The 19,429-nt window shown below is 41.1% G+C and overlaps 1 long non-coding RNA gene across 1 annotated transcript in view; it reads right to left on the bottom strand.

Annotated features, from left to right (window-relative positions):
* Positions 1-207: 207 nt before the first annotated feature.
* The window catches only part of LOC117354413, a 273,186-nt gene continuing 253,964 nt past the window's right edge, over positions 208-19,429 (bottom strand). The window contains exon 4 of the long non-coding RNA XR_004538206.1: positions 208-435. This is a non-coding gene — a long non-coding RNA (uncharacterized LOC117354413). The remainder of the gene's footprint in view (positions 436-19,429) is intronic.

The raw sequence follows: 19,429 nt of genomic DNA, 5'->3' as shown, positions 1-19,429 counted from the left end.
ATAAATTCAACATTTTTATAAGGAGAAAACAATCTCAGGACATGTTCACGATCCTGTGGAAATATGAAAAGTGCACAAACCATGAAGGCAACTCTGAGTGCAAACTAAGTAGAACAGATCAGAAGCAATTGCACCCCACTCAAAGCACAATGTAAACGGGAGAATGGACTTCAGAGACCTTTTTAAACTACTTCACCGCTTGGTGGAACAGACAGTATTCGGTCGAATCTCTATCATTAGACCAGCCTACCTATATTGTGATATTTTTAAAGGTTTTTTAAGTGGACAAATCAGTTTAATATTTTAAACGTGCCAGATATAATAAAATTAAATCTATCAGCACTTATCTTAAATACCACTGCATCGCCAGCATTATATGCTCCACGGGGCCTCCATTTCACCCAATAAGGCTTCTTCAGAAGCTTGCTGAAATGCCTTAAACGAAAAGATAAAAGCAGTGTATAAATGACAATAAAGTACTTAATTTAGAGTTCAAAACTGTGCTTAACATAGGTGACAGCAGCGGAACAAAACTTACTTGGCTTCCACAGTCATGTTTAGAAAATGGCACCGATGTGCTTTTATATGGCTAGGTAAAATATGTAACTTTATCGGAGGCACGATTCTGTAACTGGAGCTGTCGCATGATTGACACACGATTGGCAGCTTCCTTAAAAGCGGTCACCGAAAATGGCATCGATTACAGAATCCAGGCCTAAGTGCTATTCTATAAATGGCATCCAAGCACCATTCACAGAATAGTGGCCCATGCAAATGTTTGGGGGGGGAGTGCCAAATTTTTAACCCCCATTTACTGAATCCTATATGCATAAAAGTGTAACACAAGGACATGAGTGTGCATACTTTAATGTGTAGATGTGTTTGGGGACGTGGTGTGGGCAGAGCCATGAAATACATCCATAGTTCATAAAATATGCCTCTACACTTTCACTCCACCTACATACAAGTACATTTACACCTGCTCAGAGGCAGACTTCGTTCCTTTCATCTAGCTGTTCCGTATGCCTGGAATAAACTATTTGTCTCCTAGCATATTTAGGGTCATTCTGCATTCAATGGTATTATCATATTTGGACCATTGTAATCTTGTGCTCTTGGTTTTACCAACAACCCTGTTGAGTACATTACAGGTTGCCCAAAATTCAGTGGTTAGAACACTTTTTCACTTGGAAAGGACTGAACATGTAGAAACAAAAAACAATGTGGAGAAATGATGTTCCTGAGATGGACTTTATTAATATTAAAATAATATTAAAACTTGGCAAACCACATAAAAACCTCTAGGACACAGTCCGCTGAAAAGCTTTGGACCCTGGACCCAACACGGTCCGTGTTTCGACAGAATGCCTTCTTCGGGGGTCCCTGTGAAGTCCTATGGTAAAGATACGTGGATAAAAATGCCAATCGGAAATAAACTGATCCATAAAAGCTGTGTGCAGGGCAGGGGCTCAAAAGGCCAAGTGAAAAGGACTGAATATGTCACAGAATATTATATGAAGCTATACTTAGACTTGCCCCTAGGCCTGCCCCCAGGCCCACCCATTCCTGCCCTGGTTCCGCCCCATCATGCCCACGATCCCGCCCTAGCCCCGCCCCCCGCTGCCTGCTCTCATCAGGAAGGACATCCGCGCATGCGCAGATGCGATGAAATGATGTCACAAGCATGTTCGTGTGACATCATTGCGTCATAACTGTGCTTGCGCGGATGCACTCCTGTCCGAAGGAAAAATTTTCAAAACCTGGACAAAGTGCAGGGTTTTGAAAAACCGTCCGGACCCCAGGACATGTCCTCAAAAGGGAAAATCCAAACATCTGGCAACCCTAGCTAAATTGGTTAAAGTTAGAAGATTGTATATACTTCAGACTGTTTGTGATGGTTTACTTGTGTTTGAATGGTTTAGCTCCTGCAAGTTTGGTTGGTACTATTCAGGCTTATGTTCCTTTATCCAAGTTGCGCTCTGTCCATCATGGTGACTTGTTTGTGCCACCTGAAAGGGAATTGAGACTGAATGTCTCACGCGTAACTATGTTTTCCTGTAGGGGACCCCAGGAATGGAATCTGCTATCCTTATACATTAGAAAGCAATGTAATCTCTTTTTTAAAAAATTCTTTATTAATTTTCAAACTTACAATAAGTGTGACAAATGTTCAAACAAATTAACAATAAATACATCACTTAATAATCATCATTGGTACAAAACATAAACTCTTATCACCCCCCCTTCCCACCCTTTCCTACCATATAATCAAATATCTTATAGAATATGTAATAGTAAAATAACCCCCTCTCCCCCCATTATTATTGAACTTGTAAATTTAAGGGAAACAATTTCATCTAAACAGTACAATATTTTGTTAATGGCTCCCACACATCTTGAAATTTCCTGAAACATCCCCGCTGTATTGCAATAAATCTCTCCATTTTATAAACATGACATAAAGAATTCCACCAGAAATTATAATTGAATCTACTCCAATCTTTCCAATTATACGTAATTTGTTGAATGGCAACACCAGTCATTATGAGTAATAATTTATTATTGTTTGTAGAAATCTGACTTTTTGCTCTCATTGCCATACCAAATAGTACAGTATCATATGATAACGCCACTGGGTTATCTAATAAACAATTAATTTGGTCCCAAATTGATTTCCAGAAATTCATAATAAATGGGCAATAGAATAATAAATGATCTAAAGTCCCTGCTTCTAGATGACAGTGCCAACATTTATTAGACATAGAGCTATCCAATTTTTGTAACCGAACAGGGGTCCATAACGCTCTATGCAACAGAAAAAACCAAGCAATGTAATCTTGATGCGTTTAAGAAGTTATTGAAGAGACATTTATTTTGTAATATGAAATATGGGCATTAAGGCATTTGCTTTTGTGTAAGAGAATGTCGCTTATTTTGTTTGTGTTTTCACATAGAAAAACATAAGAATAGCCTTACTGGGTCAGACCACTGGTCCATCAAGCCTAGTAGCCCAATCTCACAGTGGCCATTCCAGGTCACTAGTACCTGGCCAAAACCCAAGGAGTAGCAATATTCGATGCTACCGATCCAGGGCAAGCAGTGGCTTCCCCCGTGTCTTTCTCAATAACAGACTGTGGACTTTTCCTCCAGGAACTTGTCCAAACCTTTCTTAAAACCAGCTACGCTATCCGCTCTTACCACATCCTCTGGCAACACGTTCCAGAGCTTAACTATTTTATGCATTTTTTATTACGTATGTTTACATTGTGAGCCCCTTTGGGATAAAATAAAACAAAACAAACCAACCTGAGTTTGTCCGCCACACCCTTTCCCTTCCCTTTTTAAAATCAGACTGAAAACCCACTTTTTTGATGTAGACTTCAATCCATAACCCTACTCTCCACTGCCCTAGCCAGCAGATTAGCCATTACCCTAACTTTATCCATGGCATCCTGTTTGTCTTGTTTGTTTAGAATGTAAGCTCCTTTGGGCAGGGACTATCTCTTTCATGACACTACAGCACTGCGTATGTCTGGTACCGCTATCAAAATAAGTAATAGTAGTAGTAGAGGCGATTCTCTATTAATGTATAAAAAGACATAATATGTTGTGTTATTTTTGCTTTGTTTCATATAATGTGCTATACATGTACTTCTTCTTAAACATTTATGCAGGTGAAAATACAAGAAAAAGCAAATCTACGGGTGGGGTGGGGGGTGGAGATCAGGGAAAACCAGGAGGGAGGGGAGAGAATGTAATTGAACTAAGTTTAATTGCAGTGTGGAGTTTATTTGATTACATCATTCACAGATCAATGACCTGATTACACACATTATTCAAGCTGAAGAAGAAAATGTAGCGGAAATGGGAATCTAATAAAGAATGTTAAAGCAATCTAGGCTTCCAGGATCCGTTCAGTTAAATTAGATCTTTAGAATGGCATTGCTGACCCCTGGTGTCACGAAGAGTAATTACATGTGCTTTTAAATGATTTTCTGGACTTCGTTATTGAGAAATTTTAAACTAGTATTCATGCTGCTATTACTTGACATTTTTAAAACATTAAATACTAATGAACCACAATTTATAGATCGTCTATTAATCCCCCATTCCTCAAATCGTTCTTTACGATCTGAAACCCAAGAATTATTAATGGTTCCCTCTTTAAAAATAGTAGGGACAAAACGCCACAATATTTTCTCTGTAGTGGCTCCTCTTACTTGGAATACTCTTCCTCTATATATCAGAAATAATAAAAATTTAAATCAATTTAAAACTAATTTAAAATCATTTCTTTTTAAAATCTCTTTTGACCTCTAAATTCACTTCATTGCAAATTTCTATTTTAGAACTTTCAATCCCTTCCTAAATGTTTCCTCCCTCCCCTCTCAGACCACTTTCTCTCCCTTATGGGAAACAATATTTTTGTAACTTTTAGCCCTCATGTTCATTCCATATGTGTCATAGTATGTTTATATTGTCTTGTGTGTCCAATTCCCTTTCTGTTAAAGTAGTATTAATATATTGTTAATTTTACCCCTTTAATGTTCAATAATATATAATTTAACAATGTTTGTTATATTTTGTTAATCGCTTAGTTTGTAATAAGCGATACATCAAATAAATTAAACTTGAACTTGAAACTATAGAAGTTTAAGATAATAATCTTATCAAATGTTTTTTGATGCTGCCCCTGAGGGGAATTCAGTAAGCAAATAGATTATAAGGTGTATCTGGGGCAGGGCAGGAAAAACTATGTTGGGCCCTAAGCAAAGAAATATTTTGGGCCCCCTCCCCAATTATTATATAAATAGATTTTTAAACATCCACAAATGGGGTCTCACGTGGTTCTGAATGCAGAGTAAAGTTAGGTGCTTGCTGCCTCCTCCTGGCAGACAATTCACAGGGATGAACAGAAAAGACAAATCTCTCTGCAAAATCAGGTTTAGGTTTCAGGTTTCAGGTAGATCTGGTGCCCTCCAGCCCTCTCCCTTTACAAATATACCTCACTCTAAACTGTGCATACTTATATATACTGTGTGTACTTTATATATATGCAATACAACAAAATTAGAGTTAAATGGTTATTCTATAGATAAATATACATATATTAAGAACCATTAAATAACCAAACAGGATTGTAGACTATAGATTAAGGTCATATAGTAATTCACACTATAAATTTTATCTGTGGGGACAAGCCTCAGATAATGGAGTGAATCTTTCCAATTTTTGAATTTCTTCAAGAGAAAGAAACCATCTTCTTTTACTCTTGAAGAAATTCCAAAATTGGAAAGATTCACTCCATAGTCTGAGGCTTGTCCCCACAGATAAAATTTATAGTGTGAATTACTATATGACCTTAATTTATAGTCTACAATCCTGTTTGGTTATTTAATGGTTCTTAATATATGTACTTTATATATATGCCTGATTACAAAACCCTCCAAAGGGAAATAAAGACCCTGCTCTTCAAGAACTTTCTCAAGACAAGTTAACGCCATACCTAAGTATCCCTTATTTTGGACTAAGTCACAGCTTGTAATTAGCACCTGCTCCTGTAATTCTCCTGGAAATGTCCAGTTTACCTCTTTTGTAATCCACCTAGAACTGTGAGGTTAAAGTAGAATAGAAGTCACTAATGTAATATATACAGTATATATATATACACACACACACACTCGCGGTTTAGAGTGAGATATTTTGAAGGATATTCTCAAAACAGGAATGTTAGGGCATCCTGATAGAGAGATTACAGCAAAGGCAAAAATATCAGGTGCCTTTTAAGATGAGAGCAGACTAAAGATGGCAAATTATCCCTGTCATCTTCTAAGGAGCTTGTAGATACAATGAAATGTTGTATATAAATGACAGAAGTCAAAAAAATAAGATGAACGAGTATATAGCAATAAAAGAAGCAATAGATATAATAGATATTTCAGAGATATGATGGAAGGAGGATAAACAATGGGACACTATGAACCTGTTTCTGTAAACAGCACCCTAATCACGGATTCTTAGCGATGCCTAACTAAAATTTGTGCACAATTTAATTTTTTAATGGTTAAATGGTATGGTAATTGACCAAGCCATTTGAAAACCATTAAAAACAAATTTTTAAATTGGTAATTAGTTTGCATGTGGATATCCATAAGTAGAGGCCCAACAATGCCTACCTGAAAAGTAAGTGTGGTTAGGGACGGAGAATAGGCATGGTAGACTTAGGCATCACTAGGTGTCTGAGATAGGTGCTGGTAAATTAATCTAGGTAAAACCTGGCCTAATATACTGGTGCCTACCTCTAGGATGCCTAGCGATGCTTAAGTCTGCTTAGACGCCACTAGGGGTGATTCTATAAAAGGCTCCTTGCAGTTGATTGACAACCCCGTGGAGTGGCACCTACATGTTAAGTGTCACTAGGCGCCGTTTATAGAATCAGGTCCGGTGTTACCATTTTCCAAAGTGAAACATCCAACTTTTGGATGACAAAAAAAAAAACAGGGACAGGAACATCATTTTCAAAAATATGGTCACAGAGATAGCCCTGCAGAGCCTAGTGGTTAATGTAGTAGACTTTACACCAAGTTATCTTTGTTGCAGTCTAATTGTAATTCTCAGCCACAAACTGAATCTTCTGCCTCTTATACATTTGCTTTATCAGATTCTACTACGTGGTATTTCCTCATCTCTTGTTCATCAGTGGGACTCTTTTACAATGCCTAGTTTAACATCCTTTTCAAAGATGGTTGCAACCACTCACCCTACCACCTGTGCTTTGAATCTAGTCCTATATAGCTTGCATTACCACATATATTACCTTGCCATAGTATGGTTCCCCAGGGGTCTGTGCTGGGACCACTGCTTTTTAACATATTTATCAATGATCTAGAGATGGGAATAACTAGTGAGATAATTAAATTTGCTGATGACACAAAGTTGGTCAAAGTTATTAAATTGCAGGAGGATTGTAAAAAGTTACAAAAGGATCTTGTGAGACTGGGAGATTGGGCATTAAAATGGCAGATGACATTTAATGAGACCACGTGCAAATTGATCCATGTGAGAAAAAGGAACCTGAACTATAGCTATGTGATGCTGGGTTCTGTGTTAGGAGTCACTGCCCAGGAAAAGGATCTAAGTGTCATTGTTGAGGATACATTGAAACCCTCAGCTCAATGTGTGGCGGCAGCTAAGAGAGCAAAAAGAATGTTAGGAATTATCAGGAAAGGAATGAAAAACAAAGATTAAAATGTTGTAATGCCTTTGTATATTGCTCTATGGTACGGCTGCACCTCGAATACTGTGTGCAATTCTGGTTGCCATATCTAAAAATAAAAGCAGAATTAGAAAAGGTACAGAGAAAGGCAACAAGAATGATAAAAGGGATGGGATGACTTCCCTATGTGGAAAGATTAAAGCAGCTAGGGCTCTACAGCTTGGAGAAGAGATGGTTTAGAGCGATATGATAGAAATCTATATAATATTAAGTAGTAGATTTAAAACAAACCAGAAAAAAATATTTCTTCACAAAACATGTAATTACACTTTAGAATTTTTTTGCCAGCAAATGTGGTGAAATCAGTTAGCTTAGCAGGGTTTAAAAAAGGTTTCGATAAATTCCTAAAAAGGAAATCAATAGGCCGCTGTTGAGATGGCTTGGGGAAATCCACTGCTTATTTGTTTTATTACTTGAGACGTAAGTTGGCTGCTGTTGGAAAAAGGATACTAGGCTTGATGGACCTTTGCACTGTCCCAATATGGCAATTCTTATGTTCTTAATCAGAGCTGGAACCAGGAGCTAAATCCAAAATTCCAAAGTGTTGACGTATTTCCTAAAAGCCTTCTGGACTCGGTAATCTTTTTATTGCAATATTTTGGGATGGATTTGTTAGTCAACTGGTACTTGTTGCACTCATCTGGCTGTTTATGCTGTGGTTACGTGAAGTTTTCATTTATTTACTTTGCCTTTACAAAGTTAATGATTTGAAGCTTAGAGAAAAATAATGTGTTGATGTTGTCCCAGACGCTGCTGAAGAAATGATAGGCAGAATCTGCACATATTTCAAGGACGTGGCATGTAGTCAGAGAACAGAAGTGATTAGAATTAGAAAAATGGAGCAACTGCTCTAAAGGGAGAGTAGCCAAAGAATGGGAATTATTCAGGAACATTTTAAAGTTCATCTCCACAAGAAAAGCTGCTCTCTTCAAAGGGAAATTATTCTTTGAAGCTGGGCTCCATTCCAGACCTAGCCATAAAGCAGATTCTGTGCATATGAAAGTTGAGAAGGGTTTTTCTTTTAGCTAGCTCTGAATATACTGTCATTCCACCAAAAACCCCTTTCCTTCAGAGCTCTACTGCAAAGGATAGGATCGCTATGGCTCAATTTGCAATGGGCTTGTCTGCAAAAGAAGTAATTTGAGGTTAAGCAATAATCACTGATCAAAGGTGGGGTGTGGAGAAAATCTATGAGATACTTTTACTAAGAACAGCTCAAATAATAGAACCCTTCGGACCTTTTGCCAATAGTGTCCAAACTATAATCCAAATAGGAATTGGTTAACGCTCTTATTCTCCTGGGGGAAATGTTTAAAATAAAAAGACTTTAAATAATGGACATCAGTATGAGCCTTTCAGATTGCACATGAGGAATTATTAGCTCAGGCAGTAACTCATTGGTGACCAGCGCCAGACCTAAGTCTAAATAAGAACTGCCTCAATTCCTATTTGGATTGTACTTTTACTAAGGCCAGGATCCGGGCAGGTCCAACGAATTCAGGAAACAAAAATATGCAGATGGGGGCAATTGGAGGAACTGCACGACTCACATATTTGCGATCAATGTGCATGCGCAGACCGCGCAGACCCGTCCCAGCTGCGACTTAAAAAAAAAACTTTTGCAGCCTGTGGGTTTAATCCGCTTTGGGTTAAACCCACGGGCATGCACAGGCAGTCGGGGCAGGCAGGCATGTTCGGGCCCAACTCTCCTGCTTCCAAGTGGCAGCCTCTTCCCTCCTTCCCTTCAGTGCGAGCCCATGGGTTTAAAACAGGGCAGCACTGAGGCGTGCAGCCTCGCTTTAAACCCGCGGGCTCACACTGGAGGGAAGGCGGCAGAGCCTGGGGGAGCAGAGAGGACATGTCAGGCAGGCAAGCCCAGGAGTGCAGGACCGCGAGAGCCAGGGCAGGCAGATCGAAACAGGCAGATCAGGGCTGCAGGAGGCGTTCGGGGCTGCAGGAGATCAGGGCTGAAAGGGTTTCAAAAGAACAGGAGATTCGGAAAGACGTTTTCGACTGCTCCCCAGCAGTCGCTTCTTCCGTTGATTGGCCAGCCCTGTCAGATGTGAAATTTTGTGTAGTGAATCGCATCGCTGTACAATTTGCATGCGTTTCTCCTCATTTTCATGCACGGATTCGAAGCAGATCGCAGGAGAGGTAAGTGAATCAGGCTGGAGGGAAATTTGCTCGTTAAGGGGTCGCAAATCAATCGGTACTCGATTGGTTTGCTTAGTGAATCTAGGCCTAAGCTATGGTAAGCACTAATGTGTGCTTAAAATGCATTACCATGGGGCATACTAACCAGGTGCTAAAAATAGTTTTTAATTTTAGTGCTGGTGGCAGGTCTGGTGCAGAGAGTAGGCATGCTTTGCGCTAACTGGTTAGTATAGCTACATTAACATGCGCTAATCAATTAGTATGTGCTTAGCATATGAACCATTACCACCTACAAAATAGGTGTTGCCAAGTGCTAATGGCCATGCGCTAATAGAAAAATTAACACATGCCTCATTGCTGCAATAGAAAAATCATCTGTTTCCCAGCAGTGCTAAAAGTAGCCTTAGTGCACAAGAAAAACCTGCCCCTATATGTTGCTAAAAATAGGAGAAACAGAAAATTACTACAAAATAATGGGGGTCTTATTCAGCAGATGGCAGTCAGTATTTTTTTTTTTTTAATTTAACACTAGCTGAATTAGACCTGCATATTCAGTTCTGGCCCCTATCTAAACACTGACAGTAAATGTCCAGGTCTGAGGCAGCCAGTGGGACTTATAAGAACATAAGAATAGCCTTACTGGGTCAGACCAATAGGCCTAGTACCTGGCCAAAACCCAAGGAGTAGCAACATTCCATGCTAATGATCCAGGGCAAGCAGAGGCTTCCCCCAGGTGTTAATAACAGACTATGGACTTTTCCTCCAGAAATTTGTCCAAACCTTTCTTAAACCAGCTATACTATCCGCTCTTACCACAACTTCTGGCAATGCGCTCCAGAACTTTATTCTCTGAGTGAAAAAAATGTCCTCCTATTGGTTTTAAAAGCATTTCCTGTAACTTCATCAAGTGTCCCCTAGTTTTTGTGATTGTTGACAGAGTGAAAAATCGATCCACTTGTACCTGTTCTACTCCACTCAGGATTTTGTAAACTTCAATCATATCTCCCCTCGGTTGTCTCTTTTTCAAGCTGAAGAGCCCTAACCGTTTTAGTCTTTCCTCATACGAGAGGAGTTCCATCCCCTTTATTATCTTGGTCGCTCTTCTTTGAACTTTTTCTAGCACTAAATCTTTCTTGAGATAAGGAGACCAGAATTGAACGCAATACTCCAGATGAGGTTGCACTATGGAGCAATACAGGGGCATTATAACATTCTTAGTCTTGTTAACCATCCCTTTTAAATAATTTCTAGCATCCTGTTTGCTTTTTTGGCCGCCGCCACACATTGGGCAGAAGGTTTCATCTTATTGTATTTGCTAGTGGTAACCAGAGAGCTTCCCAGTTAACGTAAGACAGCTTTTTTTTGCTGTCATTAGTTTACTAGGTACAATAGCTCTGTGGGTATAGCTGCCAAGTTTTCGTAGGGCACAGACAATCCAACTCTGCCCTGACCCAGGACCACCTTGACACTAAGCAGAGAATGAAGAAGAAAAGAAATTAGGGGAAGACCAACAAAAAGTTGAAAAAGGAAACATTAAGGCAGCACCCTTGCTCCAGTTCTTCAGATTTTCCAATCTCAGGTCTGGGTGTGGAACAAAGAAAAAAAAAGAACCCTCCCACAAAAAAACATACTCTGAGTTTGGGGATTAAAAGAGAGGCTAAAGAGAAGTGATATGGAGAGAGGAAGGGGTGAGGTACAGAGGGCAGATTTAAGGGTACAAGATGGGAATGGCTAGGTCAGAAAAGGGAGGAGAAGGACGTGAATTTATAAAAAAAAAATGAGTGGGTGTGTAGAGAACAAAAATTTGTGAAGCAAAGTTTGGGGAAATAAGAAATCAAGTTTCCAAGTTTTTTTTAAATTTTGATATACTGCTTAAAAAGCTGTCTAAATGGTGTACAGAGTCATAATATAAAATTTTTAAAATCATTGGGGAGACATAATTAAGACAAACAGTCTTAAACGCACTGAAACAGGAGGGACAGGGGGAGAAATACAATTCACAATAGGACAGAAAAACAATGAGGGTTAACACAATCGGTGGGGAATATGCTCTTCCTTCTTTTGTATTGGTCTGAGAATAGGGATTACACGGAGAAGGCATGATGGAGCAGAGAGAAGAGAGTGTGTGTGTGTGTAGGGAGTGGGGGGTGGTAGGCAGGTGTCAGATGAAAACAGTTGCTGAGATTCTCTTAGGGGAGGGGCCTTAGGTTCCTGAGCCATTTTGGGCCTTAGGCTTCTTCTAGTGCATCACCGGCATGCACTGTGGTGGCCTAAGGTCCTGATTGGCTTAGGTACAGGGGCAGAGTCAGAGGTGGAGGGTTCTTCAGTTAGGGGGTCTAATCCAAACCTCCCTCTCCCAGCCCACTAGACCACCAGGATTTTGTGGAAGGTTCCATGACGGTCAAAGAATGTTCTTGGAGGTAGAGGGTGGGTTTGAATGCTGATGGAGAAGCATATATTTTGGAGAGAGTCCTACTAGGGAAAGGTTCTTCATGGGTGACACTAAGCTTAGGGACAGGGATATTGGAGATATCAGGATTATAAACAATGGGTAGGCCATGTGTTTGGGAACCTGCAATGGGGATCATGACATTTTAAATTTTAGTACAGGGGGAACAGCTCGTGCATGTACTTGATTGGGTCAGAATTCAGGCTCTGTTGAAGGCACGAGCAAGCCCGCTGAGTTAGCAGGTGAGGACCCCACTGAAATAAATCTCTGCTTCTGGAGTGGGGCATTTGGGAATAGTTTTGCATGATGGCTGAAATGTCAGATCTACCTGACAAGAGACAGCAAGACCCAGAAACCTGCAACAAGTAGGGGGTACTTGGTTTGAAGAAGTTGGGAAACACTGTTATATACAACCAAGACAAACTTGTGAAGAACATTTTGAAATATAGTATAGTAAATATAAAAATATAAGAAAAATAAATTAATGTATATGCCACAAGATGAGAGGGGAGTAACTTTCATAATTGGGAAAAAAGCCATGGAAAATTACTAAAGAAAGCAAAGTGCTTGAAAACCCCAGTCACTAATTATGGTAGACAAATAAGAAAATACCCCTAAAATCTTAGATTATTTAATCTCCAGTGATAAGGGGGAACTGAGGTTTCATCACATAAGGAAGATAATTGCAACAGTTGAAAAAAAAGCATATTTCATGAATTTTAAGGTAAATTGAGCTCCCAACTGAGTAACGTTTGGTTTCTGTAATAAAAACTGTCTCTGTCAGGCCTGGATAGACCATGCAACATCTGGAAATACCCAAAGCTTTATATTACAAAATAATTGATGATGATTTCTGAGAAATCTTCTCAATATTATATCCTGATCCACAGTGTCAGTAAATGCAGCAATTAAAGTAGCTATTTCTTGCCCGGAGTTAAGATCCAAATCCAAATCCAAATTATCAGACAGTTCTAATTAATTTTCATTAGATTCTTGTTTCTTGGCTGAAGTAGTTGGAATAATAAGCCTTAACCAATTTTCACATATCAGTCAGGTTTGACACTTTTTTGAAATCTCTCTCCAACATTAACTTAGCTGAAGTCCTATTCTGTTTAGGAAAGTTAATTAACCTTGCTCTGGTTATATTTTGAACTGGTTCCAGTTTCCTTAGTATCACGGTGTTGACTTTTACGATAGAGGCCTTTAAAGTTTCCAGTTTATTCACCGTTAAACTAATATCTTCCAGTTTGCCAAGTTTCCTCTCATGATTTAGCAAAGATAGTAGCAGATAGCATTTTGCCCTTGCAATTGGTATAGCAATGATGTTTTCAGGCCCTCAATTGTTAACCAACAAGTCTTCATTATGAATATTTGTGGTTTCTAAGTCAATGTAGCAGAAGAACCCAAATTCAGCAATGGCAGTCCATTTGAGCCAAGAGATTCCTTTGATGTTCCTACACATTCCTGTGCTGTTGCATCTGAAGACTTTACTTCCAATTGAGGAGGTAGGGTGGTCAAATTGAAGGGGCACAATCCTTCTCTAACTTATTCTCCACCCATAGTCATAAGCCCCCTCCCCACCCCCAGGGTTCCAGACATTCTCTTTTTCGCCTTCCCCATTGTGGTTAAATGGAAAAAAGAAGCATAAATATCTTGCTCAACTCCTCAGGTGAAGTGTTTTCTAACCAGGTACAGTACCCTATACAAATCTTTTTGCTTCATCTACTCCTAAGCAGGGTATAGCCCCATGGGGGGAAAAAAGCTGATAGGAAATGTCTTAGATACTTTCTTTCCAGCTGTCCTAACATTACTACTACTATTAAATATTTATTTCAATAAACATCCTTCATGTGAAATGGCATGAAGCTCCTGTGTGTTTTCCGAGTAGAAAAGAATATGGTCTTTCTAAATTTTACTGGGCTTTTCCATCTGTGCCAGTGCAACAGCTGTAGCAACTGTGTTTTGCATTTTACCATCCAGCAAGGGCACCTGCTGTGGTAAGAAATAAAAACCCCACAAAGATATAATTTTCTTTAATTACAATAGTTTGTGCTGATGAACTGACAGACATGGGCAATTTTATTTAGAGATTAAACACATCAACTTTGAGATAGGAAAATGAGAGATCCATTGGAGCAGAGACTAAAAAATATGAAGACAAACAGAATGATGAAGCTTATAAATTTCCTTATGATAAAAATTAAGGGACCATTTACTAACAAATTTGAGGTCTTGTTGCAGGTTTCCAGTCTTGATGAATCTTTGTCAGGTAAAAACTGACGTTTCAGCCATCATGTTGTGGCTTTCTTCATGGTATGCTCTGAAGTCTGCAGTGTGGAAATAGTAGATTCACTGACCTGATTGGGAACAGGACAGTCCACCAATTTGAATTTTGGCGGGAAAGTCAGTTGGTCAAGTTTAAAGATTTCTCCCCATGGAGCTGGGTTAGATGTTCTCTCAGGGTTTCCAATGCCAGCTACTAACAGGTACTGCGAGGGGAGGGTAAGTTAAGTGATTTCCTATCTCCTGGAGGGAGGAGAGGGAAAGTTGCTGGATGTGAGGCAGGGTTCTTGTGCTTGCCCAATTTGGGCTCAGGCCTGTCTAAAATTGAGTGTCTGGCAACACTCCTGGTGTACAGGGCTCTACTTACTTGTATGCCAGGATGCCTTGGTATTTAACTCAGATCCTGTCACCATATCAATCTCCTGGGCAGTTAGGTTCATAATCTGTGATAAGTTTAACTGCTCTTGTGATAAGTTTAAATCTTTCAGGAGCTGACCCAGTTTTATGGAATACATTGCTTAGAGGATTGCAATCGTGCGTACATATAGGGCATTTTTTTAAAATTGGTAAAAACACATTTGTTTTCACATGCTTTGTTTGCTCAGTACATAACATGATTATTTTTTTTTCATCAACATGGGACATCTATTAATTGTCAATCCCGCCCTAGCCCCTCCCCCATCCCACCCACAGTTTATTCCATTCATTTTCCATGTACACATAAGAACATAAGAATTGCTGCTGCTGGGTCAGACCAGTGGTCCATCGTGCCCAGCAGTCCGCTCAGGCGGCAGCCCTTAGGTCAAAGACCAGTGCCCTATTTGAGTCTAGCCTTACCTGCGTATGTTCTGGTTCAGCAGGAACTTGTCTAACCTTGTCTTGAATCCCTGGAGGCTGTTTTCCCCTATAACAGCCTCCGGAAGAGCATTCCAGTTTTCCACCACTCTCTGGGTGAAGAAGAACTTCCTTACATTTGTACGGAATCTATCCCCTTTTAGCTTTAGAGAGTGCCCTCTCGTTCTCTCTACCTTGGAGAGGGTGAACAACTTGTCTCAGTCTACCAAGTCTATTCCCTTCATTATCTTGAATGTTTCGTTCATGTCCCCTCTCAGTCTTCTCTTTTCAAGGGAGAATAGGCCCAGTTTCTCTAATCTCTCACTGTACGGCAACTCCTCCAACACCTTAACCATTTTAGTCGCTCTTCTCTGTATCCTTTCGAGTAGTACCATGTCTTTTCTTTGGGGGGGAGGGGGTTTGACAAAAGCACGCTTCTTGAGTGCATGTATTAAAGCTGTGTCTTATGTGTTTCTGGCTGTGGTTTATGATAAAATTTGATATTAAAACCAAATTACAAGATTTACATGAATTATAGCAGTTTTGGGGGAGAAAAGACATGTCTTATGCACGCTTGTCGAAAGCTGACATTGCATCTCCCTACCTTCCCTTTCTTTCCCTTCATCCAAAAGCTCTGGCATGCCTTTGAATGACACACCACTTACGGCGTTGCTTTTCCCGGCACATGTGCACATTTACACTTCTTTCGTGGTGTATTTTGTGCATGTGCCGATCGCTATCACCAGCGACTCATCGTATGAGTAATGGCCCTTTACTCCAACCCTACTGTGTGCATCTTCGGGGTGGTGGGGGCGCTGACCGACCACGATCCCTCTCGACTTGCAGAGGTGGTGAGGGCGCTGATCGGCCGCAAAGCGCATGCATACTCTCAAGCCTCTCCGAAGGCCGGCTCCCACGAAAATGCTACCCCTCTGTCCAAAGCCGCAGTGGCAGTCTCCCTCAAGAGACGCACCAGCGTCGGAAGCCTTGTCTCCGAAGCTGGTGCAGCTCCCGAGAAAAGATGCCACCGCAGCCCCAAACAGAAAAACAACATCTCCATGGGAGCCAGCGCTTCGGTGAGTGGTAGGTGCTGGAAAGTAAGGCTGGGGACTCGCGCATGCGCACTCATGCAGCCACGGAACTACTGATCATGGAAGCACGCAAATAGGAGTGCGCATGCGCGAGTTAGCCTTTTATTATATAGGATTATTTGAACAGAAAAAAAAAAGGGGTTCCATCAAAGAGATTCCACAAGGAAAACAGCAGCACAAACACAAAAGAAACTGTGGAATTGATGATCCTATCAGAAGTAATTGTTGCTTTTTATGGGGACGGGCGGGGATGGAGGTAATTCCTTGCGGGGATGGGTGGGGATGGAGAGGATCCTGGCGGTGGCGGGTGAGGACAGAGAGGATCCTGGCGGGGACGAGCGGGGATGGGTGAGATTTCTGTTCCCGTGCAACTCTCTATTCTGTTTCCTTCCAGAATTTCTCGTTCTGAATCTTTTCTTGTTTGCTATCACCTCTTAACTCATTATGAGGTTGTAGGCCAAATCATCTTCATCTTTTTATTTGATTTAGAAATGGAAAAACCTGTGTTCTTGAAGGATCAATATTTGTGTTTAATATAGTTGTCTTTGGGGGGGGGGGGACACAAAAAAGAATGAAAGAAAAAGTATAAGCAGGTTTCTTGAAGAAAACCACTCATGAATCAGTAAGGAGTTGAACAGATGGCTTATAAGTTCAGATATAAGTAGATAGATGGAATGCACTTTAACTGTTTTCAGTTCAAATAAAGACAAAAGAGCAACTACTTGCTAGCTCTATATGCCTTGAAAAGAAAACAAATTGAAGAACAGGCCACACTCACTTAGACCAGATGCTAAGCAGCAGCTATAAACTTGTGAAAACCGACCCAGAGCTTAACATCAGGATTCTTGAATGTAAGAGGAATCATGCTTTTAAGGGAGATTGATTTCCTTGGCAGATCCTGGCCTCTTTCACTGCTACTCATACCTGTCACCAGACTTTTAGCTTTGTGACCTTGCTGGCGCAGAAATCACACGTGCAAGACTTCCTTTTCCAGCTAAATAAAATCTTTGCCTCAAAGAGGATTTTCAAGGCCAAATCCACACGATTAGGATGTCAGCTTAAGTTATCTCCTTCAGTTTTTGGTTTTATTTGTTTTATTTTACTTTCATTTAGTTCTTTTCTGTCATTTATTTTATCTTTTAAGTTTTTACTTTGATTTATCTTAGTTTCTGCTCCAATACGGGATAATATTCCTGATGTTGTTTGGTGGCGTTAGCCTGTGGAACTCGACCGCTGCTATTTAGGTTTGATTTAATGGAGTGTGTATTTGATATATGTATTTGTATATATTTATTTATACCCCACCTTTCCCAAGGCAAGTCACAGAAAGCACATACAATACAACAAATCAAACATCAAAGAAACTAGAAATCAAGTCCCATATTTCATCTTACAGAAGAGGTGTTTCTTCAACATTTTCTTAAAATTTCTTAAATGTGGTTCTGCCTTCCCTTAAATCCTGTGATCTTGGTCTTTGAAATCTATGATCTTTACCTTGGAGGCCTGCAATTTAAAATGGTCTGTCTCAACGATTTCTCACCTGTTACATTTCTGGGGTTCGGCCCTGGTGAGGGCGGTTGGCTGTGGAGCCCTACGACTTTTCTTCCATTGGCTGCAGCGGGGCTCCAACGTCACCTCGACTCCTTCATTTGCTGATGAGGCTGTCATGCGCCTGGTGGATGTGACTTCAGTGCCTGCCCATGGAAATCTGGAGATGCTGAACGCTAGAACCCCCCCTGAAAATATGCCCCCACCTCAACACCCCAAGCTCAGCTGGACCCCTCTCCCGTATCTATTTCTTGCAGGCCAGGTGGAGGGATGCTTACTCCCTCCATCCAGCAGGCCCGCCTCCACAGAATGGTGGGCTTTCCCCTTCCTGGTGCACTGGGAAGGGGCCTAGGCACCTAAGGCCTCTCCCAAAAGGGTGTATTCTGTGATGCACTGGGAGTGGCCTGAGGGATGTGGCCGCTTTGGCCTAAGGGATCTGGTCAAGCTGAGTCTTAGGCCTCTCCCAGTGCATCCCAGAATGCACTGGGAGGGAGGTTTAAGATTGTGGTTGGCCCAGGAGCCTAAGGCCCCTCCTATGGGAGAGGCTTTAGGCACCTGGGCCAATCAGGGCCTTAGGCCCCTGTCCGGTGCATCCACGGATGCATCAGGAAGGGGTAGGCCCACCATTCTATGCAGGTGGGCCTGCCTGCCAGAGGGAGTAAGCATCCCTCTGGCCATCCTGCAAGAAATTAGTACGGAGGAGGGGTCCTGAAGCGGATGCTGAGCTGATCGAGGCAAGGATATTCCTGAAGCCGATGTGGGCAGCAAGTTCTTCGCTACTCATGCCGAAGTAAAAAAAGTTATGGAGAAGGTGCGAAGGCATGCACATGTGGCAGGGGGAGGAGTGGGAAGGGGGGGCAGAGAGGATGAGGGGTGCCAGCACCATGAGGAAGACTGTGCCTGGGGTGGACTGCCCCCTCACACACCCCTTCCTATGCCACTGATGACAATGCTGCAGCTCATACAGCAGATGCTTTGATCTGACTCCTAAAGTGAAGAAGCCATTGCATGGGAAATGCTTTGTTATCAAACAGGACATTTAACTGCATTTCAGCAAGAGATGGCACACATTAGCTAATCAAATGCAGCTGACGGTATATACCGCCTTCCCCATCAATGGCAATGAACCGTGAACAACCTAGGAGACTACTTTGAAGAAAGTTAACAGTTAAGCAGTTTGTTACACTTTGTTGTTCATGTTGTACACTGTATGCCATAATAAAACCATGGTTTCAATGATCATTTTTTTTTACATCTTCCCTACCAGACACCTGCACTCATCCCTTATCTGGTGGCGACATTAGGAAGTACATGCTACAGATTTTCAAATGTAAATATTAGAGTTCTAGTTTAGGTATATTTTCAAGAAAAAAAAAATAGTTGCCATAACTTATGAATCGACCCTCGGTATTCTGTACCTGGAGAAATGGAGGGGTAAGGCCCAAATTCTGTAACCGGCGCCTAATGTTAGGCACCTATTTCGGAGGTGCCCATCTAGATAGGCGCCTATCTAAATTGAGTAACAAGCTTTTTAATCAGCAATAATTGAAATGTAGGCGCCTATCAAGAAAGAGCGATTCTGCAACAAGGCACCTCTAAAAATTTAGGCGGCCTTCAAAAAATAGGCGCAGTGCACATGTGTTCCCGCTAAGCTGCGCTGGGGTGCGCTGGCGCACAAAATATTACCTCGCAGCGCACAAGTTTCTCGTCACAGCGCACACAGTGTAGAGCACAGTTCTTCAACCGCCGGTCCGCAAACAAAATCTTGCCGGTCCGCGAAGGATTCGGTCCCCG

Source organism: Geotrypetes seraphini, chromosome 1, assembly GCF_902459505.1.
Source record: "Geotrypetes seraphini chromosome 1, aGeoSer1.1, whole genome shotgun sequence".
NCBI lineage: Eukaryota > Metazoa > Chordata > Amphibia > Gymnophiona > Dermophiidae > Geotrypetes > Geotrypetes seraphini.
The sequence above is the reverse complement of the archived record's forward strand: the minus strand, read 5'-3'. Positions and strand labels throughout refer to the sequence as shown.